We start from the raw sequence: 19,738 nt of genomic DNA on the forward strand, positions 1-19,738 counted from the left end.
AAGGGTAAAGCAGGCTTGAGTAAAATGCTGTCAGTGTCACAAAATCCCTGCCTCTTCTGAGGCTCTGTTGTTTTTACAAAACTGTTTGGATGTTGGTTGTGCAGCATTCTGGTGTCCCTTCTGTGTATGAGGGTCAAAGCAAAGCAGTTAAATGACATTTTGCATCTCCAAACTGGAAATGTTACTTTTTCTGCTGGAGGCTTCAGGTGTAAATTTGCAAAAATCGTGGAAAGGTAGCTTCTTCATCCTTTGTATTAGAAAAATTTAGGTTTTTTTGTCTAAGTTCAACCTGCAGTTTAGATTTAGGGCATTGTTCTGTGCTGCTTAAAAACTTACACTGTTAGAAGCATTCAAGAAACTGAAACTAAGACTATAGATAAATGTTTGCCACATGTTTTTAGCTGAGAAATGTTTAAGTGGTTTCCACTTCAGTGGAAAACCCACAAAGCTGTTCGATAGTTTCTGCTGTATATCTATTAAAGAAAGGCCTTGATTTCTTTTCCCCTTGACTGCTCTGGAGCTTCCTGAAGACTCAGGTGGGAACATGAACAATATTATTTCTACAGGGAGTAGGTGAGCAGAAAAAACCTCAGTCTCTAAAGTGGGATTATGGATCAGTGTCTGTTTTGGGCCCTTGCACATTTTGGATCTAGATCTGAGAACTGGGTTTCCCTCCAAGGAGGACCTGGAAACTTGAAAAAGCCCTTGAAAGGGTTTTGAAGTCACAGAAGAATTGTGATTTTCGTATAACGGCACAATCCACCCATCCCCTACCAGATGCAGGAGTTGTTTGCTCAGTAACGTGAACCACCCACCTGAAGCACAGTGGTGATGATACAACCTGTGCACTCAGCTCTGCACCTGCCTTTTTTTTTGGTGGGGAGGTGGGGGATTAAGTGGCTTATTTGGGCTTTTGTTGAAGGAAAGAGAAGTGACCTCAGTGCTGTCCAGATTCTCCAGCTTCCATCTGCTGCCCTGGCTCCCATCACCCCAGGTTCCTGCAGTGCTGGCTTCTGTCATCTTTCCAGGTTGAAAGAAAACCGTGTCTGCTTGGTTGGCTCCCCCTCAGAGCTGAGGCCACTGTGGTGGTGCTGTAAGGGAGGGCCCTGTGCCACGGCCCTTTTCAGCTCGCTGGCCAGCGTGCTGTGAGGAGCCCAGCATTTGTTTGTGAGAGAAATCCCTCTGGCATTCTGTGTTAGAGCTGGATTTGCTGGAAACAGGTCCTTGATGAAAACCTTCCTTGAACAACACTTTTCCCACCTACAGGCAGTGGTGACTGGCACAGTCCAAAAGTTGTCAACAGCCATGTCCTTTGTAGATGTCTGGCAAGGAGGATCCAGACCTCAAGAACAAGGCTTAACTCGATGCTGCTTTAACTGGGGACAGTGCTGTGGGTCTGTGTGTCAAAGAACAGGTGATGACCCAGCAAGTTCATGATCCTGCTCACTTGTAATAGCTTCTCAGGGCTGTGTTTGTGAGAGTATTTTTGGAAGAAGCTTGTGTTATAGAGTGACAGGTGTAAAGAGATGAATTTGTAGACCCAAATCTCACAGTTTCTGGGAGAAGAGTGTTCAGTTTCTGTTGAAATATGGAGGTGCTCCTTCAGTGCTGCTCTGGTTTTCACAATGGGTAGGGCTGGGGAGAGACAGGGGATGTAGAGAAGATATGGCATTTTTGTCTTTGGTTTTTAACAGTCTTGTATAATTTTGGGGAAGTCTGTGGCTCTTGTTTGGTGATATTCCTGCTTTCCATGCCAGCCAACACTGGTAGTGCAGGTGTATGTCTGCATTCCTATTGACTCAGCTCCCTGTAAGTTCCTGGTGAAGACTTCAGTCTCTCCTCCCTTAATTGATGTGGTTTGCTCTGCTTTGATGGAGTCTGTTTATGGACTAGACTGCGACTTTGGTCCCAGCATGTTACTCATGTCTATACAGATGGGCACACACAAACCTGAGCTTGTCTGCCTATGCAAAGATAAAGCTGAATGTGAGCCAAGCACCTCTTAGCATGGAATCAGAGCAGAAGCAACTGCATGCCAGGCTTGTACAGCTCTGCTCACAACCCATGGAAGCACCTCCTGTAGCTGCAAAGACAGTTGCATCCCTGTTGCACACCACAGTTTCCTCCTGAGAGGCCCTTGCTGTGCAGCTTCTCTCTTTACAGTCATTTTTCATTAATTCCTGTTTAAAAACAAGCAGGTGTCTGGGATTTGCAGATTTCTGGGCTCATGGCGTGCTCAGGGGCAGCAGGAACAGGTGCCACATGATCTCTGCTCCTCAGGATAGCTGTTGGGGCTCAGGTGCCAAATGGGCACAACTCTCCTGGAGCACATCCTTCACTGCACAGTAAAACGTGGCATCTCCAGGGGGATAACTTTTGGTAGTTGAGAAGGAGGCAGCCTTTGGATTTAAGGTCTGCCAAAGGAAGTAGAAAAGCCAGATGCAGTTTTAGGTCAGGGTGGTTGTTCCAAACAGGTAATTCTGCAGAAGGTCTATTAGTGCATTCATCACCTTGAGCCAAGGAGGGGTAGGTTTGAATCTTAGCTTAAGGAAAACATTCTTTATACTGTAGTTACAGAGCTAAGGAGAGACTTCCCCATACCCTCCTGCCTGGTAACTGGGTTTTGGGTGATGAAACACAGATACAAAATGCACAAATAAAACACTGAGGTAGGAGATAGGCAACAAATCCTGTCCAAGTGAATATCTATGCCTGATGTCTGACTTTGATTGACTTGATCTTCTGAGCTGGGGGCTGGGTGACTGACCGGGGACTGACAGTACAGCACGGGCTGCCTGCTGAAGGGGCAAAAGGGAAGGACCAGCCCCTTGGTCTGGTAAGGAGATCCTCTGGGAAACATTGTGCCTCAGAAAATGCCAATTGTCTGAGGCAGAACGATTTCGTGGGAAAATGTTGGTTTTGATGAATTTCAGTTGCTGAAAAATATTGGACGAAAATGTTTTGAAAACGGTTTGACCTTTTCTAAATGGCAAAGTTTCAATGTTTTTAGGTCCAAATGCTGCTTCATTTTGATAGCTAGCATTAATTGAAGGTTAAAAAAAATGTTGGAACCGAAATGAAATTCCTGAAAATGAATCGAAACAAAATGTTCTCTTCCTCTTTTCCTCCCCCAGTGTTCTTATTTCTGGAGAAATTGTGAGGTTTTTTTTGCCTTTTTAGTTTCTCTGAACTGGGATATTTAAAACCTCACAAATTGTTGTGGGAGGGCATCCCATCCGGCTCACTATCTACCTTCTCCAGTGCAGTTATTAAAGTGGTTTTTGTTTTATTTTGTGATGGAGCTACAAGTATTTTTCAGACATTACAAAGGGAGTGTTTCCAGCTTTGCAAAGGGACTGGGGTGCAGCCTGTCCCTGCAACTCTCCTCTGTCCAGCACTGTCATTTTGGCTTCCTGGGAAGTCCTGCATCTCCCCATCTGAAAGGACAGAATGTGAGCAGTGTGCTGTGACTTGTGCTGTGGCTAAGTGACAAACACACTGTTTATTAAACTAACACCCTGGGAAAGCATGAAATGATCACTTTAAATGCAGCAGGGCTAAGAGTAGCCAGTTGTGTGTACAAACCAGGTGTCAGGGCTCGTGTCAAAACATAAGGAATACGAGGTAAATAGGACTGTGCAGCTGGGGAAGCCTTAAAAGCCTCACCAAGCAACTGCTGCTCACAGGTCCAGGCAGCAGGAATGTCATCTGGCTAAGGTGGCTGGAGCAAAAGCCTGTGCACATGTGGCATTTGCACTTATCAGACATCTTGTGGTCAGGTGAAGGAACTGGGGTGGAGAGAGCAGCAGGGCCTGAAGCTGCGAGTTTCATCCCTCTAGCTCTTCTTTGGAGTGAAAAATGCACCTTTCCACCTCCCTTCCTAAATGGAAAGGATTAATATAAGATCTGTCATGTGGGGTGTGGCAGGAAAGAGGCTGTGCTGGCTCCCCCAGCATCCCGAGTCCGTTGCCATGTCTCTGGCTGATGGGAAGAGCATTCACTGCTCCTCTTTCAGCTTTGTTGTCTCTGCCTTGTCCATCAGCTGGTGAGCCACTTCGCTGTAGGTGAGTGGTGACTTCTGACTTCCATGTCTGGCTCCTTGGCTGGGGTGCGTTTGTTCTCCTCCTGAGGTGAAGTCTGACAGTTCTATTGCACTTCTTGGTGTCTCCACAGTAGGAACAAAAGTTTGCACTTCAACCATCTTCATATCATGTAGGTGCCAGTTTGGATTTTGGACTTGCACTAAGGTGGTAGAGTTCAGTTTTGCCTTCTAGAGATGTTCTTGATATGAAAAAGTAATAGTGCCTCCCTCTTGGTCCATGTAAGTTTGCAGAAAGACTCTCATATCAGTAAGTGCAATGGCTTTGCAAGTTTTGAAGTCGTAATCTCTAGGGAGATTGCTTCAAAGTAATGTGTAGTAATGGTAAAATGATGTCCTTGACACCAAGAGTGCTTCTAAAATCCCCCCAAGAAGGCAGTTTGGCTAAGATCCAGCCTGTGAGCAGTCTGGGGACTGATTTGTGGTGAGGTGTAATGTTCCTATAAATAGCAAATACTGATTTCAGGCTGCTGGCAGTATTGGTTTTATCTTGGTCAGTGACCTATTTCTGAAATGTGGATCAGTTTGAAAATCCCTGTCAAGCTGATTTGTCCCAAAAAGGGCTCCTGTAGGATAGCCAGTAATTGGAACTGCATCCTTTCCCTATTCTCTAATAGCAAAGCCCTTTCTTCTTTGTTTCCTTGTTGGTGTTGGCAGAAATTCCAAATATGAAGAGGTTGCAATGTAAGCAAATAATTTTTAGCAGAATATTTAGAAACAAAGCAGTGGCAAACAAACCACAGGCAAATCTGAAGGGTTTATAAGACATTTTTCCTCACTTGGATGGATGCAATCATTCTGGAAGGATGAATGGATACAAATAAAGAGAACATCACATGGAAAAATCAAAATACATAATTTCTAGGAGAGATGCAGAGCTGAATTCTCTGTACAATATGTATTGACTATATTCAATGCAATAATTCTGAAGTCACTTTCTTTTAATTCACCTAATGCTTCTGATAGATTGTTCACTTTGAAGAATAATTGCTTTGTGGTTTCTTTAGGGCAGAGTTTCAAGTTTGGAAACAAATGCAAAGCGAGGAGATCCTGGCCAGCAATTCCACCTGCCAGCAGGGAGCATTTCTTAGGGATTATTGCCCAAGTGCCCAGAACTCTCTCTGCAAGACACTAACACAGCAATTATTTGGAAAGGGCTTGTAGATACCCCCATGGAGAATAGTTGGTCTCCTTTTCATGTAAAACTCAGCATCCAGGGTGACCTTATGCCACTGGCCTTCTAGGGAGGCTCCTCAGAACTCTCAAAGCACCTGGACTTTGGGTGTTTATCCTTTCCTGCCTGTTGTAAAGTGCATCAGAAGCCTGACCTGTCTAGTAATGTTGATTACCACTGGCTTAGTACTGGCACCTCTGCAGGCAGTGCTTGCCAGGGGTGTGGCAGCTGGATCTGGTAGTGCAGAAGTTCCCTTTGAATGACAGAAGGTTGCTGGTTTGGTTCCTTTGAGTGGCTCTCTTTGAAATACTGTTTTCAGAATTGAGGAAGAGGAGAAAGCTGCCTCCTCTAGCTGTGCTTGGAGATCCGTCATAGAATGGTTTGAGTTGGAAGGAACCTTCAAGATCATCAAGTTCCAAACCTCTGCCATGGGCAGGGACACCTTCCATGAAACCAGGTTGCTCAGAGCCCCATCCAACCTGACCTTGAATGCTTCCAGGGATGGGGCATCCACAGCTTCTCTGGGAAACCTGTGCCAGGGCCTCACCACCCCCACAGGGAAGAGTTTCTTTCTTAATATCTAATCTAAACCTGCCCTCTTTCTGTTTAAATCCTCCAAATGGAGAACTGTCCCAGACCTGTCAGCAGCTCTGGCTCAGGTAGGAAAGCAGAAGTCCCAAGCAACGCAGTCCCACGGGGCATCAGAACATCGTCAGTCCCTGTCACAGGGTTTAGTTAAGTGACTCGAGTTTTTACAGAGCTGCTGCCTGGAAGGAAAGGAAGTCACAGATGAGAACAGAGACTGAAGTTGCTGAAGTGTAATGTCAGCTGGGTGTCAGAGTTGGGGACTGGGGTGGGAACGCACCTTATCTGCACAAGGCTTTGCCAGAGCCCAAAAGCTGTGCCTGTGTGTTGTCTGCCAGCAGTGCTGGGGTCTTCTGTGACACCTCTGTGTGTGCCTGAGAGAGAAGTGAGCCCTGGTGAGAGGGTGATTAGGAAGGGTGACTTGGCACACACATCACAGCGTGTCTCCTTTGTAATCTGCCCTGTGCTGATGCAAGCTGAAGTTCAAAACTTGCCACCTAGGATTTTGCTCCTGTGTGTCCTTTCTAATGTGGGCTGCAAAGGGTCTGGCAATAGAAAACGGTGGGTTTGCCATGGAAAAACTGCAAGGTAAAGGTGGTTGTTTGTTTTCTCATCTCTAACTGTATTGACTCTTTGCTATCCTGTCCCCATTCCAGGCCAAATCACAATTTGAAAAATTCCTTGGTCATGGTACCAATAATGGATAAAGTATTTTAAAATCCTGGTTCTTTTAGAAAGGAAGGTTATCTGAGACATGAGTTAAGGTGCTTGAAGATGTGGCAGTAATAATTGTGCAATGGGAAGCAAAGGAAGTTCTCTCCCAGATGAATTACAGGATGAGTAAGAGCAGCTTACCTACCCAAGTCCTCCCCAGGGCTCTGGTGGGATCTGGTACATCTCCCTCCTTCCTGTCTGAATTTGCAGCATGACTCCTGTGTTATTGTTTCACAGAGCTCTGCCCGAAGCTGACTCTGTGCCCTTGGGCCACCTGTGCCTTCCCTGCAATCTGTGGTCGTTGGGTTTGCAGGTCCTGGATGAAACCAAGGCTAGGACTGGCACAGTGGTGCTTCCTGAATGTTTCCCAAGGTCTGGAGTGAAACTGCTGAGCTTTGGAGCAGCCTCTACACCTTGGGGGCTGCGGTGATGGTGGAAGACAAGACATATATGGAAGGGAAAACCCAAGGATGGGAAGCACAAAAGGTTAATGTGCTGGTGCAAGAGGCAGGCCCAGGGAGGGGGAGTGGCGGCAAAGGGTTTGCAGATGCAGCTCTTCTGTGCTCTTATCTCCCACCCTGGCAGCAGCCTCAGCGCTGAGACACAGCTCTTTGGGAACTGGCCCAAAGCTTTAATGAAGGCAGACGGGAGGCGCTGCGCGTTCCTGGCTCTCAGGGGGCCCTTTGTCTCTCAAGGCTATCGGCTTCCTCTGAGGAGACACATCATCACCCAGCTCCGAGCTGGATAAGAGCTTTTGAAGTTTTCTGTTTGATATGCGTCACTGCCTCCGTCACACAGCACAAGACCTTCTCTGGTTTTATCCTTTCCCTGCTGCAGTTTCACCCACCTGGTATCACCACCAGAGATAAAACAGAGCCGAACCACGTGTGTCTCGAAATAACTGGAGTTTGGGGAGCGCTGTTTCCTAGAGAGAGCAATTAGCACCTTCAGGAGTGAAGATGAGTCTCCCCCTCCTATGCACAATCTGAGCTTTATTTAATTTAACCAGCTCGCTGATGGTCACGGCTCTTCTGCTCAGATTTGGCTGCTGGCTGGTGCTTTCTGGGGCTGGCCCGACCCCAGCTTCTCACCTGCGGTGGGGGGCTCTCCCCAGACGGGCACGGGTGGGTCTGCCCAGCTCTGCCCTGACCTCAAGCACTGCTCCGAGGTCATCTCTGGTGGCCACACAGTCCCCACGATGACAACAGTGCCGACTGTAGGGGGGTATTGGCTGTTTAAGTTCAGGCTTTGGTCACTAATGCCATATGAACAGAAACCAATTTGGGCTTTCAGGGGTCTTGTTAAATATTTAGGGAGGGGGATTTCTGGTTTCTCTATCAGTGGCAGGAGGCTGCTCAGAACTTGTTCACTGGAGGGATGAGCAGGTAGATAATAGTTTACATTTTCTTTCTCCAAAAGGCACATGGCTCCTGCTAATGGAGCAGTAAAAGCAGCTGGCAGTGTAGTACACAAATGTTCTAGGTGGGATGACCTAACCTGGTGACTTGTGAGCCAGGATGTATGAGCAGCTGGTGTCCTGGTGACACCAGAATGCTTGCAGAGTTAATGTTTGACTGACCTGTGTGTCAGGTGACCTCTTGCAGTTTAGAAGTCAAGTCATGCATGGAGTCAACCAAAGGAAGAAGTCATATGAAGGGGTGGGGTGAGGTACTTGGCCAACAGGCAAAGCAAACAAATGATGTATGTGAGTTAAAATAACACTTCAGGTTATAACCAGAAGGGAAGCTCAGCTGAGAAGCTGTCTCCAGTCTCCGATTGTCTTGCTCTGTCTAATTGAGGAAATTGTGAGCACAATGAACTGTGCAAGATCAATAATAAAACACATTCACCTTGGATCTCGCTATTTCTGCTGTGCAAGCAAACAGTATTTCACATGACTGCTGAGAAGGAAAAGCTAATTAAAGAGCTGTTATTTAATTGGCCTAGGTTCATCTTTATCTAATAGTCAACAGCAGACTAGTGAGTCTGAAAAGAAAAGCTCTGGAGGGATGAAGTGCCTTGACCAAGATTGAAATAAACCCAGGCTTGAAATCAGCTTTGTAATTCCCAGCAGAAGGAGCCTGCCCAGCTGACTGAAAAAAATCTCTTGCTTGTGTTGCTGGCAGAGATCCTCAGCTCAGAGCAGAATACAAATGCCTCATTTTAAAGAAATTACTTCTGTAAAGCTTGTCTTGGTGCTTACATACCCACGTGAGCAGTGGTGGCTTGGAGGGGAGAGCAGCAAACCAAACTGAGGGGAGATGCAGGTGTGTGTAGGTAAAGAGTCTGGATAGTTGAATTCCAGCAAGAGGATTGTGTTGAGCTGCTGGGATGTGCTCAGAAACACTTTGGTTCATTGTGGGAGGAGGGGGGTGAACCTGTCCTGGGAGAGAACTCTACTGTAATTGCAGGGCATTCAAATGGGTTGAGGGCTGTCTTTTGCAGGTGTTGATACCTCTGCTCAGTGCACCACATTTCTGCAGGTTTCTCCCCAAGCTTTCCTCTTTTGGGAAACTCAGCCTCTGCAAGTCCCTCCACACTGTGGTTTTAGGATTAGGCCTTGTATGTGCTTGAAGTGTGGCAGGGGTGTCATTCCTGAGCAGCATCTGAACTCTGTAGGATACAGGCAAGGTAAAAACATATGGGTAGTGCTTTAATGTCACCTGTGTGTGTGCCAGTGAAGTGAGGGACCTAACTCATCCCTGTCACCCCTTTTTAAGGGATGGTACTTGCCAGATAAACTGGTGTCAGGAATGCCACTGACAGTCTCCCCTGCTCCTTGTAAGCTGCTTCCCATTCAAAACTGGGGAAGCTCACAGGACAAAACCTGGGGAGAAACCAGGCTTCAGCTGCTGGATAGAAACATAGTTCTGTGTCATCTATTGACATCGTCTGGCTTGCTTAGAAAGAAAAGTGATGTCTCTGGGGACAGGCACTGATCTGTATTGTCTATAGCTCAGCTGAACGTGGCCCTGCAGCTGACAGGGCAGCCAGAGCAGTGTTTTAGCGGTGTTGCTGTGCGGGCTGAGGCGAGATTGGCTCCTTGTCCATGTTCTACAAGGACATCTGTGACTGACTGACACCTGACATAATTCCTCTCATACCCACTTGTCACCTGAAATCCTCCTGCCATGTGACACTGGTGCCTTCAGAGCAGACACTGCTTTCCTGAGGAGGAAGCTTTGGGTCAGTAGATCTTGCCATGGCTGTTTCTGAGAGAGTGTTTACCACACGCCTCCAGCACTGACAGCTCAGCCCCTCTGACAAACTTTTGCCTGAGATTTAAGAGACAAAAATACAGCGTTTGTTACAAATGATTGCCCCTGTCCCCTTCAGTCCACATCATTTTCCAGTCTGACATAGTCAAGTTATCGAATCAGAGCTTCCAGAGGCTGTATTTATTTTATTTGTGACCAGGCAGTCCCAGAGACACAAGCTGCCAAGTATCTGTCAATAATCAACCAGAGGATATCTTATCTTTTTTTTTTTTTTTTTCCCTTGGCTAAACACATTGTAAAGGCTAACACACCATGAATAATAGATAGTCATAAAAAAAACACATCCCCTGTAAATCTGTCCCAGCTGTTACTGGGCTGAATTTATGACAGCAATATTTAATCAACTGTTTTCAAGAAGAGGGTTACAAAAACACTGTGCTAAAAGTTGTGGGTCTAGCTAGAGTTCTTTGTTTTCTGGCCAGTAAGAGTCCAGGAAATGGGGAAATGTGGGAGGTGATGTGGACAGAGACTCGGGGGCTTTGTTTTTGTTCTAATCCACAGCCGTGCTGGTGTGCTGAATAACCTGAGACTACCAACAGGGAATGGATTTGCAGTCTCTGTGCTTTGTGCAGTGTCTGTCTGGTAAAAACAATGCTTGAGAAGTCTGATTCTGCTTTCACTAACCTCCATCTCTTGCTTCTCTGCTGTTTGTTTTCTCTGTGTTATGAGATGTAGGTAGCTCTTTAGCTATGGTGGTTGAGATGTTAACTGTTGCACCTTTCCCCTGGTATCTACCTCCTCATTAAGGGAATCTGAATTTTCAATGTAAATTTGGACTTGAGTTCAGCTTTCTGGTCATTTTTGTGGCCTCATCCTATTGCCTGTTGGAGCCCTAGATTTCTAGCCATTTTCCCTGTCCTCCAGACTTTCCACATGCTGCCTGTTTCAGAGGTCTGGCAAATCACAGGTCAGCACTTTTCCACCCTCAGAATATCTTTTGTAAAAATAGTAGTTTGAATAAATGAATAGAAACTTTTATTTGCATTCTGATGTTTAAGACTTCAGAATTCATTTCTTAAGTGATCCTCTGTGCAGTAGTGATGGCTGCTACATTTACATAGCAACATGCTTCCAAGAAAAAGTTCATGCTGCAGCTGATGGTGAAAGGCTGAGCATCAGGAACTGTCTCATTCAGAAAAGTTTTCACGAAGAAGTGATCATGTCATGTCAAAGTAGGACTGCATGTTCAGATTTAGGCTGACAAATGTTTCTTCACACTGCTAAGGAACTTGGAGCAAGTGTCTGAAATGCCTCTCCAGAGCCATAAGCTTAGTGGAATCCAGCATTATGGGAAGTCATCAAGGTGATTTCTGCGTCCAAACAACTCTTGGTACAAATAACAAATTCCAGAAAAGGGTAATCAAATCGTATTCCTCAGGTTGTAAGATGATACCTGCAGGGGCTGGGAAAGCTCTGCTCCCCAGTGCTCACCACTGGGGCTGGCAAGCGGTCAGGCTTTGCCATTGATTTGCCTGTCAAACTATTAGGGCAGCAAAGTTCCATTCAGCGTTAATAACAGCAATGAAAAATCCATTGCTCAGCTCTTTTGCTTTGCTTTCTTAAAAGCACTGTGCTTGGAGGTGGCCGAGAGCAGCAGCTTATAGAATGCAATCTGATCTTCTGAGCTTTCTACTCTAAGCCCTTTGGTGTTTTTAAAGCCTCTTGAGATGGTTTAGGCTTCCCAAAAGTGCAGTTCCTATGAGCACACGAGCCTTTTCGATTCTTGACTCAGGCCTGTGGTTTTATGGGAGAGGATCTTTCCTGCTGGGGTGTGCCAGCCGGTGTGGTATTTGACTAACAGTGAATTAACACCATGCCCTGGAGAAATGGCTGCTGAAACAAACTGTCAGGCCAGTGTAAGACTTCCTGTCATCCGAGGGGATCTGGGCAGAGTCTGCAGCCACCAAACAGCAGATTTATACGCAGTGCTGCTGCAGCTGCAGTAAATCTCATCTCAGCTGTAACATGCCAAAGGGAAAGCTTTTCAGCATGTTGCAAGGTTGGCTTCCAGTGTGGCAGAGCAGCCAGCTCTGGTCCCAGGCAAACATTAAGAACTGTGGAAACATTCAGAAATTAGAAAGAATTCGGTGGGGGCAAGTTGGACCACAGTGGTTTTTTTTGGGCTGGGATGCAGGAGGGAGGTGGGTTTGTTACCAGATTTACTGCTGGTTTGCTTGGTGCTCTTGTTGCTTTGTTTTGTTTGTGTTTTTATTGTTTCCCTCTCCACATGTGTTGCGTATGCTTTCTGAATACTGCACTTAGGCTTTTAAACAGAGGTGAAGGTTCAAATATTGATTCAGTTTCGAAATGTAGGTAAAAAATGGCCGTTCCTCCCTTTTCCATCTCTTAACAGCTTGCTTACGACATTGTTAGCTGGAATATGTTGCAGTGCTGTAGACCTCTGCACCTTGGACTTCCAGGTGTGTTTTGCTGATCCCACTGCCCCCAGCACGGGCTGTTAGCAGGAATTTCATTTCAAAGGAAGGGAGAAACTCATATCTCCCCTAACACAGGGGAGGTACAAGTGCCGTGAGATTTGAGCCTCTTGGCTTCGTGACTTTTTTTTATTGCTGGTTTCATGATTCACGGGTTCTGATCAAACCAATTTCCAGCAATAAACAGCAGGGAGGCAAAAAAATGTGTGTCATGTAGATAATACAATGAGTGAAGGGACCAAACCAATGACCCTGAGTGGAGGGTGAGCCACTCCTGTTGCAAAAGAGATGGATCATCATGTTGTGTAGCGTGGCACTGCCAGGGGCAGAGAGGCATGGGAGAAAGCACAGAAGGAAGATAGAAGGAAGAACCACAGGCTGTGGTTCAGGCAAGCATGAGCACTGCTCCTGCCTCTGCACCACAGGCACATCGGAGAGCAGGAGGATGGACATGTCCCACACATATGGGCAATGGGTCTGGGTGTGGGCACGAGGTACTTTGGTTTATAGCTTGTGTGGTCCTGCCAGTGTCTCAGTGCCCCTTACCTTGCAGTTTTAGGGCCCAGCTTGCTGTGCAGCAGCAGTGCAGCTGTCACACGCTCGTTTGCCTGACGAGCCTAGGCCATCAGAAAGCAGGCAGTGAAAGCAAATGTGAAGCTGAACTTTGATGTCATGGGTTCGACTGAGCTTGTAGATATGAATGATCAGCAAAGCAATCTTGATACAGCAGAATAGCTGTTTGAATTTGGGTTGTTGGGTGGATGTTCCTGTTGTGATTAGAGTCTTTATCTCCAATTGTGTTGGTTTTGCCCTCTGTTCTTCCTTATGGTGCCTATTTCTTCTCACTGATGGAAGATGTCCTCAGCTGAAAAGATGAAGTGGCCAGCCTGGGTGGTGCCTTCACCTCCCACAGGCTCATGTGAGCTGGTTTCCTTAGGTAGAGCCTTTTCCTGGAGTTCACAGGTCCAGGGCAGCTCTTGTAGCTGGGCCCTGCTCCCTTTTACACTCAGGGTTCCACGTAGTCACTTGCTTTTCTCGTCCCTCTGCATGACATGCTATCATGAGACATCTTATCAACATTAGCACTGCCTTGAAGAGAGCTAATTTATGTGATAAGGCCTTATTGCTCATTTCTCAATCTGTACCAGCACTGCCTGCTCAAAAATAAGATTATGGTGATCAAAAACCTGCAGGACAATCACCTTGAATAGTGTTGTGCTCCTGAAAATGGTGTACGTGACACAAATCTTTATCAGGATATCATTTAACAGGGAAAGAAGCTATTGTACTTCTACCAGCTTATACTGGGTATTTAACATTTTTATTGTGTGGAGTTTATTATTTTAATGGATCACCGTGATTATGCAGCTGCACTGTTCAGCAATAAAGAGAGGGATGTTGCCTGGCTAAGTCCAGGCCCTGGGTGAAGTCTCAGTGGTGGTTGTAACCACCAGCAGTGCCAAAGCAGCACCGCTGTGGCTGCCTGCTGTATAAGGGGCTGAGCTCGGTGGGAAAAGCTGGCAGGTCGTCCTGAAACAGCAAGCCTCAGAACTTTAATGGTAGCTGGTTTGTTTTTATGAACAAGCCAAATCTCTCTAGCTTCTCTTTATAAACAAGTGGTTCAATTAGGCAGTCTATTTATGGTGAGATGTGTATCTAAAGTGAAGGGCATTTCTTCATCACCTTCCACTTTGCTAATGATAAGCACAGCTACAATAAATTGCCTGCCCTGGGAGAAGTATCTCCATAGATTTTTTGGTTTGATATGGAGGGTGCCCTTAAACTTTGCTTAACTTGACCTTGTGTTGGCAATTTTTCCCACCTGCAAAATGGACACAAAAAAGGAGGAGGGGGGGGAAGTATAAAGTTAATTTCTCAGTTGCTGTGAACTGGCATAAACCTTAAAAAGCCAACATATTTAATGTCTGGTTGATAGTAGCAAGCGATTTATTTGTGGGCATATTAACCTGACACAGATACATTGGTCAGCTGCTCTGTGCTTTGGATTTGGGGTTTTTGGCTGCTAAGGGGAAATGTTGGGATCACTGGGGGCTCTTGAAGAACAGAGAAGATAGACATCTGTCTGGAAAGATGCAGCTATAACTGATCTACCCTGGGCCAAGGAGGTGGATAAGATTGAGAGCCTTTCCTGTGCTCTTGTTCCAGGGATCTGGCTCACCATCTGCTATCGACTAGGGAAGAGAAGGACAGTGGCACAACTATTGGGAAGTGCCATCAGCAGGTTATAGAAGGGGATGCTGAAAGAAGACAGGAATGCTGTCAGACTGAGTGTGCCAGAGATGGCACATGGTGGAGCTCGTTTCTCCTTACCCTTCATCCATGTGCGAGGGGTCTGAAGGAGCTTTCCACCCACCATGGGGTGGTGTGAGCAACACACTGTGCTCTGGCAGATGGTACTTGAGGTCCTGTTGTCTCTGGTTACCTTTCCTTCCTCAAGAGGGAAACGTGGCTGTACTGAGCCAGGCAAGAGACCCATCTAGTCCCGTGCTGGCTCTTGACACTGGGCACTGCACATAAACCAAGAGTCTGGTGACACTTCCTTCTGGGATGTGCTCTCCAGTGGAGATGTGTCCTCTGCTTAATAGCTTCCCATGGGCTTTTCTGTGAATTTGTCAAATTGGTTTTGGAACACTTGGTAAGCCCTTGATATCCTCGGCATCTGCTGGCAATTAGCAGTTTGATAGGTTGTGGTTGAAGCCATCTGTGATACTTTGTTGTGCTGGTGCAGGGTCCTATTCTGAAAGCTTTAATCATCCCTGTGTTGTGGCAAAGCCTGTGCTCTTGAATCTCCTCATTAGCAGGTCTCTCTTCTCTTTTTGTGTTAGAAGAAGGTGAAGTGCACAATGTCACTGGGAGGGTTGTGTTTGGAAGCAGGGGTATGAGTTAGCAGCACGGGAACAGTCAGATAAGGTTTTTCCATGCACAAGTAGATTGCAGGGGTTTTGTAAGTCACCACTGTATTTGACTGGCTCTTTTTACTTGAATATATGATTTCTTATATACAAAATAAATTTCAAACCTCCTTTATCTCACCAGTGATTGAATGAGAGGTCTGTATGGGAGGGCACTGAAGCAGATGTGGGGTGTAAGTAATGGCATTCCCATGACCACATCATGAGGGGTTTTACAATGTGGCTTTCCAGCCCTGGCTTCCCAGAAGAACTGTTAAGATGCCATTTTGTGCTGGCTTTGGATTTTTCTTTTCTTACCCCTGTTAAGGCATTACCCTAGGAACTTGCTCCTTCTCAGAAGCTCAGCAGACACTGTGACCAGATCTGAGCCACCCTGGGCCGTGCAGTCAGACAGCAGGGCACATTCAACCTGAAAGAGCAGGAAGGTGTGTTGGGTTTTAGCTGCCTGTGAGCCCTTGCCCTTGGCTCCATGACTGCAGTTACACAGCTCAGCTTGATGCCTGGGGTGGGGGCTCTGCAGGCAGGTTGTTCGCTTCCAAGAAAATGGGATGCAATCATCTGTGTCAGGCAAGATGCTGAGGGGACCATCATATCTGTATGCAACTGGTCTAGAACGTAACATTGTTGTTACTTACAAATTCTACATGAGAAAAACTACAGATTGTTATGAACTCCCAGTTCAGAAGTACACATAAAAATTACAGAAGTGTTGAAATTGTTTAGGCTCCCCAAGTTCTGTTTTCAAAAACCATTTAGGGCTCCTGTATGCCTGATTACAATTTGCCACTAGGGATCTAAATGCCTCGGGAAAACATAATTTTCTTGGTTTTTCTGCCACTTCTGGGAAATCACAGCCCAAATCTCCACTTGGGTCAGATTGGGAGTCACTCCTGTGAGGGGAACCAGAAAGAAACAGTGGTCCCTGAGCTTGGCCAGTCTTCCCAAGGCATGTCTTGTTTCATGAACAGTGAATAGGTACCTAAGCAGTGGCCCTTTAAAGTAACCCAGACAGTCATGACACTTGCCTACACAGCACTCACAGGGACAAAAGAACATTTCATAATTGTTTGTCCAGATAAACAAGTGTCAAGCCTGCACTCTGAATTAGTGGTGGTGGTTTAACGTAGCCTTTATTATCAGCAGAGCAACACTTGTTATTTGATCTCTCAGAAGAATGCCCGTGCTCCTCCTTTGCTCACACTGTTAAGTAACATAGGTGATAAGGTTTTTCTTGTGTCAGGTATTATTTTACACTACCTAGAGAAACAGATAGTTTGATTAAAAAGAAAATGAAGATTGCTTCCTAAATGCCAGTGGAGGTCAGTTAGTTTAAACCAGCTCTGGTACTGAGGCTGTGAAATGAGTGTAACTCCAGACAGGGTTATGTTTTCTGTAGTCCAAGGTGGTGAGTGATAAGACTTGAAGTTGAAAGGTGGGTAAGGCAAGCTCATAGTCTGTCAGAGACTTTACAGGTATAAGGAACAGGAAAGAAGGCAGGTTAGCTCTATTTTGAGATGCTGATTATGTATGGAAGAATCACAGATTTGTCTCAAAAAAACCCACAAAAAACCAAAAAACAAACAAAAAACCAAACCAAAACAAAAAACCAAAACCAAAAAACAACAAAAAGCCCCCAAACAAACAAACAAAAACCCCACCAAAAAAAAAAAACCAAAAAAAACAAACAACAAAAAAAACCCGAAACCAAAATTGGTCTGCCTGTCTTTAGTAACACCACTTTAGAGGGTATGAAGATACCGATGCCAAATGGGTGGTTCCAAAAAAACCCAAACAAGACCCAAACCAAAACCCAAGGTGCTGGCAGCCTGGTAGCCCTTCTCTTACCTTCAGTGAAGGAAGAACTGCTTATTCACAGCCTGTGACATGGGGTCATTCAAGGGTGGGTTGCAAAAAGGGGAATGGGAAAAACAAGGACATCTGAGCAGGTGTTGCACCGTGAGGATATCTGTGTGATCACCTCTTCTAATAAACCCTTGCACTATGTGAATTGAAGCAACTGCCTTAGCCCAGTGTCCTAGCTCAGACAGGGATGCTGATAGAGATAGTGGGGTTATTTGGCAGTAATGGAAAATGAAATTGCAGCCTTCCTGTAGGTCCCAGTCCTATAGAGGCAGAGAGTCATCTTTATTGTGCTGGTGGGGCCGCCTAGGTGAGTAACTTATTGCTGGATAGTTTATTAATGTTGATGCAAACAGGTGTATTAGCTTCAGAAGACTTAAGATCAAGCTCCAGATTGAAAGAAAAGGCCCATAATCCTTATGGATACGTTTCATACTTCTGCAAAAGGTCAGTTTTAACTTGACTGTTGAAAAAAACCTCAAAGTCCAGAAGCACAGTCAGTCTAAATGTATTCTGCCTGCCAGCTGGAGATAATTCCTTGTTGGCCAATATAGCTCTACTGGCCTCTGATATAGCTGGTGAATGGTCAGTTATGCAGACCAGTGTGGGTCCTGCTCTACATAATAAGCCCAAATTGTTATGTAGCACTTTCTATTTGTGGGTCTTCAACCACTTTGCAGAAGTACATCTCGTGTTTTACAGAGGGCAGAAAAGATGTACAAAGGGCAGTTACTCAGCTGAAGTTTGCCAGTGGCAAACTGTGGACTAGAAAACAAGTTCTAGTCTATTAGACTAAACATTTGAGTCTATCTAGTCCATTAGACTAGATCTTGCTTGTTCTAATCTAATCCTTCCCAAGAGATCACGCTGTTACTCCCAATATGGTAACTGAACAACAGTTATTTAGAGTGCGTAGGATAGGGAAAATTCCTCTGTCTATCTGATGAAGATCCCCGCTGAAAGCTAAATGAGTTCAGGCGAGGAGGAATTCTTAATGTATGGCATTGGAAATGAGCGTAATGGATGTCTGAGTGGATGCCTGGGCTCTGATTCAGTCCTGCAGGTGGGGAATGTGCACTGTTTGTTGTAGGAACAAGGCCCCTTTTGCCCCTGGTAAGAAAACCATGTCAAGGGGAGCGAGTGACTGCTAGACCTGTCCTGCAGTTAATGACTCTTGGGGTGAAGTAAACCTTACTTTGTTTTTTACTTTTCATGGAAAACATAGGGACAGAGACTCTCCTGAGAATTCCCCCTGCCTGGAGTGTATTGTTTGTGGCACTGCCAGGAAACCAGAGCTAAGCAACAGACTGAACCTGCTGAGGATGGTGTCCTGCCTGCAGTGCCCAAACCATCACCTCAGCGGGAAACTGTGCAGTGTGAAACACTGATGATCTCTGCTGAGAGAGACAAGGCAGGTCTGGCACTTCTCTGCTCCTCAGGGGGACATCCTCAGTTTGATAGCAAAGGAGAAAACAAGACCAAACAGCTCAAGATGCGAGGTGCAAAAGGTTTCCTGTTCAGCTTTGTGGATTGTCCTAGGTTTTGGTACAGAGGGCAGGAAACATGGATCTTGATTTGTTTGTTTTATTTTTCCTTCTTTAAGGCAAAGGGCAGATATTGGAAGGTCAGGAAAAAATAAGTCACTTATTAGGAGGGATAATATTGCAATTTTTCTCAGTGACAGTAACACTTCCAGCCAGAAGGCCTTACCTGCGTGTAAAGAACAACCTTCACTGTAAGAGTTTACCCCTGAAACATGGGGCACAGAGGGAAAAATCATCCATCTGGATTTACAGACACAGAGTTGAACACAGATGGATAACTGGCCTGCTCCAAACCATAGAGGTGACATGTTAGAGGAGACCTGGCCTTGCCCCAGTGCCACTGCTTGTAGACTGGATCCAGCTTTGTCCTGCCCCTCCTCCTGCTCGCTGCAGCTCTGTAGTAACACGCTCTTGGAGCCGGTCCATCAGCTGGGAGAGGCTCACAGCTTGCTGTGCCTCTGCCAAGTGGCTCCATTAAGAATTGCTTTCATGATTACAGCGCTTATGCAAGCGGGGAGCAGGCTTTTGGGAGGATGTTTATATTGCACAGATCCTTTATCTGGCTTGACTATCTCCTCATTACCTGCATCGAAGAATTGCCTGCCTTAGTGGCCAATAAAAACTAAATTGCTAAATCCAGCTTTGTGTAACCCTATTTACCTTTTGTACCAGATTAACCTTTATCATATTTGCAAGTGTGTTGGGAAAGTAACATAAACAGAGGTAGGTGGTGGAGGCAAAGGCCAGCCTGAGAGAGCCAGCAGTGCCCTGTTTGCCAGGGCACCACAGATAGGAGGAGGCTTGTGCCAGGCAGGGAGTTGCAGAGAAGCTGTTGCCGAGCTTGTGCTGATCAACATGATGGTTGTAGGAGTCTTCCATGCCTGCTCTGGATTAGCAGAAATGGCTGGGGTTTAAGGTAAACAGCAAGGAGCCCAAACACTGTCGAAAGTAGCTGGTGGGGAAATGAGTCCTGAGGGCTGGTGCTGGCAGGCAGCTGCCCTGGGTGACTTGGCAGTTGGGTGGGTGCCAGCCTGATGCTGCCACGCTCTTCCCAAAACACACCCAGAGCACAGTCACCATCCTGCCATGCTCAGCCTATGTCTGGGGCACATCCAA

Source organism: Myiozetetes cayanensis, unplaced genomic scaffold (genome assembly GCF_022539395.1).
Source record: "Myiozetetes cayanensis isolate MyiCay16 unplaced genomic scaffold, myiCay2020 scf18, whole genome shotgun sequence".
In the NCBI taxonomy this organism is placed as follows: Eukaryota; Metazoa; Chordata; class Aves; order Passeriformes; family Tyrannidae; genus Myiozetetes; species Myiozetetes cayanensis.